The following is an 8,124-nucleotide window of genomic DNA, read 5'->3' as shown; positions in this document are numbered from 1 at the left end:
GTATGTCAACATTACAAATGTCACAGACATCTCATCCCCCTAAAAATCGAATGGCAGTATTAGGTCAAAATTTGTCGCTGACAGTTGGACGGACTCCTTCAGTCCTGCTTGAAATATTAATAAAGTCGATTTAGTCTAGACATCATTGAACACCTCTCAAATAATAAGGTTACATTATGACCATTTTAATTGCTTTTGATTCATCACTCAATGCACTTTCTATGAAGAATTAAATTCCACACTGATCAAACTCTAAATGGTTGTTTATTCAGAACAGAGATGAAAGGAAAATTAAAAATAATTACATTCTAACTAAATAGCGTTCTCAAAAAGTACAGATCACACAGTTTTTAAACAATTAAAGTATTATATTAAATTATAGGTCAAATAACAATGCTTATGAGTTAGTATATTTAAGTAGACTATCATTAAGCAATATCATGTAATTGAGATTATAATAAGTAAAAGTAGTAATAATATTAGTAATCATAGTGTAATAATATAATGAATTGAAATGCAAGTTCCTTCCAGACCAGGTGGTAGTCTTTCTGGCAGATCAGTGTGGTGTCTGTCTGCAGACTGTCCATAATGACACGGAGAGCCCTCTAGTGGAGATCTGTTGAAACATCATACACAGGATTAGAGGACATCAATGTACAGTATCTTATATGACCAGGCCTTGTCATTATGTTTTGGCTCATTCTAAAGACTATTACTAGTAGAGTGATTCTAGACTCTGTTAAAGGGAGGGAGTTAAAGACATCTCGCCCCCAAATTTTTCTGTAAAGAGGGGGTGTCTGGGATGTGGGTTGAGTCTTATTCAGTCTTATGTGGGTTGAGTGTTATTCAATAGGGAGGTATATTTAGAGCATTACATGAAGTAATACATTGCATAGAGCTGGCATGAGAGTCAAGACAGTAAATCTATTTTCTACATGGGTAAACCAATACAGTTCTATGTTATATACAGTACAAGTCAAACGTTAGGACATACCCACTCATTCATGGGTTTTTCTTTATTTTGACTACTTTCTATATTGTAGAATAATCAAAACTATGAAATAACACATATAGAATCATGTAGTGACCCAAAAAGTGTTAAACAAATAGCCACCCTTTGCCTTGATGACAGCTTTGCACACTCTTGGCATTCTCTCAACCAGCTTCATGGGTCATTTTTTCCACAGCAGTCTTGAAGGAGGTCCCACATATGCTGAGCACTTGTTGGCTGCTTTTCCTTCACTCTGCGGTCCAACTCATCCCAAACCATCTCAAATGAGTTGAGGGTGGGTGATTGTGGAGGCTAAGTCATGTGATGCAACACTCCATCAATCTCCTGCTTGGTCAAATAGCCCCTACACAGCCTGGAGGTGTGTTGGGTGATTGTCCTGTTGAAAAACAAATGATAGTCCCACTAAGCGCAAATCAAATTGGATGGTGTATCGCTGCAGAATGCTGTGGTAGCCATGCTGTTTAACTGTGCCTTGAATTCTAAATAAATCACTGACTGTGTCACCAGCAAAGCACCCCCACACCAGCAAAGCTGCTCCTCCATGCTTCACGGTGGAAACCACACATGCTGAGATCACCCGTTCACCTACTCTGCGTCTCACAAAGACACGGTGATGGGAACCAAAAATCTCTAATTTCGACTCATCAGACCAAAGGACAGATTTCCACCAGTCTAATATCCTTTGCTTGTGTTTCTTGGCCAAAACAAGTCTCTTCTTCTTATTGGTGTCCTTTAGCAGTGATATCTTTGCAGCAATTCTTCCATGAAGGCCTGATTCACGCAGTGTCCTCTGAACTGTTGATGTTGAGATGTCTGTTACTTGAACTCTGTGAAGCATTTATTTGGGCTACAATTTCTGAGACTGGTAACTCTAATGAACTTATCCTCTGCAGCAGAGGTAACTCTGGGTCTTCCTTTCCTGTGCCGGTCCTCATGAGAGCCAGTTTCATCATAACGCTTGACGGTTTTTGCGACTGCACTTGAAGAAACTTTCAAAGTTCTTGAAATGTTCCGCATTGACTGACCTTCATGTCTTAAGTGATGATGGACTGTCATTTCTATTCGCTTATTTGAGCTGTTCTTGCAATAATATGGACTTGGTCTTTTACCAAATAGGGCTATCTTCTGTATACCACCCCTAATTTGTCACAACACAACTGATTGGCTCAAACGCATTAAGAAGGAAAGAAATTCCATAAATGAACTTTTAACATGGCACACCTGTTAATTGAAATGCATTCCAGGTGATTACCTCCTGAAGCTGGTTGAGAGATTGCCAAGAGTGTGCAAAGCTGTTATCAAGGCAAAGGGTGGCTACTTTGAAGAATCTTAAATATAAAATATATTTGGATTTGTCAACACTTTTTGGATACTACATGATTCCATGTGTTATTTCATAGTTCTGATGTTTTCACTATTATTCTACAATGTAGAATATAGTCAAAATAAAGAAAAGCCCTTGAATGACTAGGTGTGTCCAAACTTATGTATGTCTTCTGCAACGTTCTGAGTGTTCCACATCACTGAACAAGAACCAAAATAGGAACTCCAAAGTTGTTCAATGCACCTTGACAGATGAAGGGTAATTCCTGATGACAGGAAGCATCCAGCCACTTCAGTTCTCCGTTATCAACCCGGACCATCTTACCACAGTGGTAATTCATGGGGTTGAGGGGGAAGCAGCTGTGCCACTCTCTGTACTTCACCACCTTATCAACATCCCCACTGGTCCACAGCCAGGGGGCTCTCCACTCAAAGATGGACCGCTCCAGACCAATCCACACCCCCCCACATGGCAGCTCAACATTAGCCAGGAGCTGGGTCAAGTCAGCCTGAACTGTCTGGTCGGTGATGTGCACCAGGTTGGACTTGGAGCCACAACTTTTACAGAACTTCAGGGCATTGATCCAGCTCTTGGACACATTGATGTAGTGCAGGTAATCTGCATGGACAAGACACAAACACACATGAAATTGCACACATGTAAATGCAAGTGCACTAACACAAAACCACAAATTCACACAGTGGTATAAAAGTACCTAAATAAAAATACTTCAAAGTACTACTTAAGTAATTTTTGTTGGGTATCTGTACATTACTTTACTATTTACTTCACCACAACTTTTACTTTTACTTCACTACAAAGAAAATAATATACATTTTACTCCATACATTTTCCCTGATAATTACTTGTTACATTTTGAATGCTTAGCAGGACAGGAAAATTGTCAAATGATCAGGAGAACATCTATGGTCATCCCTACTGGCTCTGATCTGGCAGACTCACTAAACACACACGCTTCATTTGTAAATGAGTGTTGGAGTGTGCCCCTGGCTGTCCGTAAAAAGAAAAGAAAAAGATAATCTTAATATAAGGAATTGGAAATTCTTTAAACTTTTTTACTTTTGATACTGAAGTGTATTTTAGCAATAACATTTCCTTTTGATACTTAAGTATATTTAGAGCCAAATAGTTTTTACTCAATTTTACTCAAGTATTATATTACTGGGTGACTTTCACTTTTACTTGAGTCATTTTCTATTAAGGGACAGTGAGGGAAAAAAGTATTTGATCCCCTGCTGATTTTGTACGTTTGCCCACTGACAAAGAAATGATCAGTCTATAATTGTAATGGGAGGTTTATTTGAACAGTGAGAGACAGAATAACAACAAAAACATCCAGAAAAACACATGTCACAAAAGTTATACAATTATTTGCATTTTAATGAGGGAAATAATTATTTGACCCCTCTGCAAAACATGACTTAGTACTTGGTGGCAAATCCTTGTTGGCAATCACAGAGGTCAGACGTTTCTTGTAGTTGGCCACCAGGTTTGCACACATCTCAGGAGGGATTTTGTCCCACTCCTCTTTGCAGATCTTCTCCAAGTCATTAAGGTTTCGAGGCTGACGTTTGGCAACTCGAACCTTCAGCTCCCTCCACAGATTTTCTATGGGATTAAGGTCTGGAGACTGGCTAGGCCACTCCAGGACCTTAATGTGCTTCATCTTGAGCCACTCCTTTGTTGCCTTGGCCGTGTGTTTTGGGTCATTGGCTGAGGGAAGGAGGTTCTCACCCAAGATTTGACAGTACATGGCCCCGTCCATCGTCCCTTTGATGGGGTGAAGTTGTCCTGTCCCCTTAGCAGAAAAACACCCCCAAAGCATAATGTTTCCACCTCCATGTTTGACGGTGGGGATGGTACTCTTGGGGTCATATGCAGCATTTCTCCTCCTCCAAACACGGCGAGTTGAGTTGATACCAAAATGCTCCATTTTGGTCTCATCTGACCACAACACTTTCACCAGTTGTCCTCTGAATCATTCAGATGTTCATTGGCAAACTTCAGACGGGCATGTATATGTGCTTTCTTGAGCAGGGGGACCTTGCAGGCGCTGCAAGATTTTAGTCCTTCACGGCGTAGTGTGTTACCAATTGTTTTCTTGGTGACTATGGTCCCAGCTGCCTTGAGATCATTGGCAAGATCCTCCCGTGTAGGTCTGGGCTGATTCCTCACCGTTCTCATGATCATTGCAACTCCACGAGGTGAGATCTTGCATGGAGCCCCAGGCCGAGGGAGATTGACAGTTCTTTTGTGTTTCTTCCATTTGCGAATAATCGCACCAACTGTTGTCACCTTCTCACCAAGCTGCTTGGCGATGGTCTTGTAGCCCATTCCAGCGTTGTGTAGGTCTACAATCTTGTCCCTGACATCCTTAGAGAGCTCTTTGGTCTTGGCCATGGTGGAGAGTTTGGAATCTGATTGATTGATTGCTTCTGTGGACAGGTGTGACGTCCTGACCAGTAACGACGTTATTTGTTATTGTAGTTTGGTCAGGACGTGGCAGGGGGTGTTTGTTTCATGTGTTATTTTTTTTTTTGGTTATGTTCTATGTTAGTATATTTCCATGTTCATTCTAGTTTTTCTATTTCTATGTTTAGTTTATTGGGTTGACCTTCAATTGGAGGCAGCTGTTCCTCGTTTCCTCTAATTGAAGGTCCTATTTAGTAGGGGTGTTTTTTCATGGGTTTTTATGGGTAGTTGTTCCATGTGTAGCTGTGTACCTTACAGGACTGTTTCTTGTCGTTGTTTTTGTTTAAGTGTTTATTTTGGTTTTCTTCTAAATAAAGAAGATGAGCATACACATTCCCGCTGCGCCTTGGTCCCATCCTTATGACGAACATGAAAGAACTACCCTCCACCAACGGACCAAGCAGCGGAGGAAGGAGCAGCAGAGGGATTGGAGTCATGGACATGGGAGGAAATTTTGGACGGGGCAGGACCTTGGCACCAGGCTGGGGAGTACCGGCGACCTAAGGAGGAGCTGGAGGCAGCCAAGGCGGAGCGGCGTCGTTACGAGGCATTATACGCGCAGATTGGCAAGTGTGAGAGGCAGCTCCAATAATTATTTTGGGGGGGCACAAGGGAAGAGTGGCTAGGTCAAGTAATAGACCTAAGCCAACTCCCCGTGCTTATTATGGGGAGCAGCGGATCATGAGATCGCCAGTCTATGCGGAAGTGCGCATGATCTCGCCCATGCGCACGCACAGTCCGGTGCGAGCGATCCCATCCCCTCGCAAGTGCCGTGCTAGAGTGGGCATCCAGCCGGGTAGGAGTATACCTGCACAGCACATCTGGCCACCAGCCTCCTAGGCCCAGGCTACCCTACGCCTGCTCTACGCATGGCAGCCATCAGGCATCTGCACAGCCCAGTTCGCCCTGTGCCAGCACTCCGCTCGTGCAGGGCTACTGTTACCATCCAGCCAGGACGGGTTGTGCAGGCGGTGCGCTCCAGACCGCCGGTGCCTACTCATGACCCAGTGTATCCAGTTCCCGCTCCTCGCACTAGCCATGAGGTGCGTGTTTCCAGTCTTGCGGCTCCAAAGCCAGCACCACGCACCAGGCCTCCAGTGCGTCAGCCCAGTCCAGTACGTCCTGTTCCCGCTCCTCGCACTAGCCTTGGGGTGCGTGTCTCCAGTCTGGTACCTCCAGTACCAGCCCCACGCACCAGGCCTCCAGTGCGTCAGCCCAGTCCAGTTCGTCCTGCTCCTGCTCCTCGCACTAGCCCTGTGGTGCGTGTCCCTAGTCTGGCGCCTCCAAAGCCAGCCCCACACATCAGGCCTTCAGTGCGCAGTCCCCGTCCAGAGCTTCCGACGACAGTTCCCCATCCAGAGCTTCCAACGACAGTTCCCCGTCCAGAGCTTCCGGAGACAGTTCCCCATCCAGAGCTTCCGGTGACAGTTCCCCGTCCAGAGCTTCCGACGACAGTTCCCCGTCCAGAGCTTCCGACGACAGTTCCCCGTCCAGAGCTTCGGACGACAGTTCCCCGTCCAGAGCTTCCGGAGACAGTTCCCCGTCCAGAGCTTCCGACGACAGTTCCCCGTCCAGAGCATCCGACGACAGTTCCCCGTCCAGAGCTTCCGACGACAGTTCCCGTCCAGAGCTTCCGGTGACAGTTCCCCGTCCAGAGCTTCCGACGACAGTTCCCCGTCCAGAGCTTCCGACGACAGTTCCCCGTCCAGAGCTTCCGGAGACAGTTCCCCGTCCAGAGCTTCTGGCGACAGTGCCCCGTCTAGAAACGGCCCACAGTCCGAGGTCTCCAGCGACGCGCATCAGCCCGAGGTCTCCAGCGACGCATCTCAGCCCGAGGTCTTCAGCGATGCGCCTTAGTCCAGAGACTTCGGGAGGGGTTAATAATAATAAGCAGTTAGCGGGGGTGGACAGGTTAGGTTGGGGAGTAAGGCCGGAGCCTGAGCCTCCTCCGTAGTAGGAGGTTGGCAAGGGGGGGTGTAGCACAAGAACCGTCAGTGACGCATTCAGGGTTGTTTGGGTTATGTTCTATGTTAGTGTATTTCTATGTTATTTCTAGTTGGTCTATTTCTATGTGGTGTTTATTGGGTTGACCTTCAATTGGAGGCAGCTGCTTCTCGTTGCCTCTGATTGAAGGTCCTATTTAAAGGGGTGTTTGTTCTATGGGGGTTTGTGGGTAGTTATTTCCTGGTTTAGTGTTTGTTGCACCTGACGGGACTGTTTGGAGTCGTTTGATTTTGTATACGTGTTTATTTTGTTTTTCCTTCTTCAAATAAAAAGAAGATGAGTATACATTTTCCTGCTGTGTTTTGGTCCACTCCTTACGACAATCGTGACAAATGAGTTTTGTTTTTAACTGTTGAGAATTGTAATAGTCAAAAGAAGCAGACACAGGGATAGTCTTTGTTTGAATTGTTGCTAGAGCAATGCTATCATGTCTATCTACTCAGCTTCCAAGGTCTTCATCAAATCAAACAGACATAACTGTGCCGATTTCACCATGATTCCTCAGTGGAGTAGTAAAACACTGCAGTTCTTCCCATCAATCAGCTAGGCTAAGCTTCCATTAAATCTAATTGACCAATAAAGGCTTAGATATTGCTAACATGTAGTTTCTGTGCCTTCCTTCTCTTCCATGTCTGCTGCATCACAGATGTCTGTTGTTTGTCTCCCTGGGCTGATCCTCAGAAGATCACATCCTCACATCCCTCTGTCCTAGGAGATGCAAAAGCCTTGGATTGACAGGCCATTGTTGGCTGTTTTACCAGCATATAAACAACAAAGAGAGCTGTGCCCACAATGTAAATCTAATCTATCTACCAGTGTTGTTACAGTAAAGTTGATTTTGAAACCGCCAAGCACTTCATTTCCCTTCCCATGCATGGATCAATATGGATTGCGTGTATGACACTCAAGCCGAGGTGCACACATCACCATGACACCTCGCCATGGCAACAGTGTCTATTCTCCCGCAACAGACAAAGAGTGATCCAAAATTAAAACAAGGAAATATTGCCCAACCCACTTGTGAGAAAAGATGAACTTGTTCATGTGGAAATGTAGCCTATAAGAATCACCTCAATCGGCTAGACAGCTGTGTGTGTGTGTGTGTGTGTGTGTGTGTGTGTGTGTGTGTGTTGAGATCTCTTCCGTTGAGATGTTGAGATGAGATGTTGAGATCTTTTCCGTAGGTCCCTCTTCACTATCTGAAGTGAACATACACATATCAAAGATAAAAGTCCATAACAGCATAAATGTCTGAATAAAAACAAAAAAATTCAACATATTTGCAGTCAGC

The sequence above is a fragment of the Salmo salar genome, chromosome ssa07 (genome assembly GCF_905237065.1).
Source record: "Salmo salar chromosome ssa07, Ssal_v3.1, whole genome shotgun sequence".
Classification (NCBI taxonomy): Eukaryota; Metazoa; Chordata; class Actinopteri; order Salmoniformes; family Salmonidae; genus Salmo; species Salmo salar.
The sequence above is the reverse complement of the archived record's forward strand: the minus strand, read 5'-3'. Positions refer to the sequence as shown.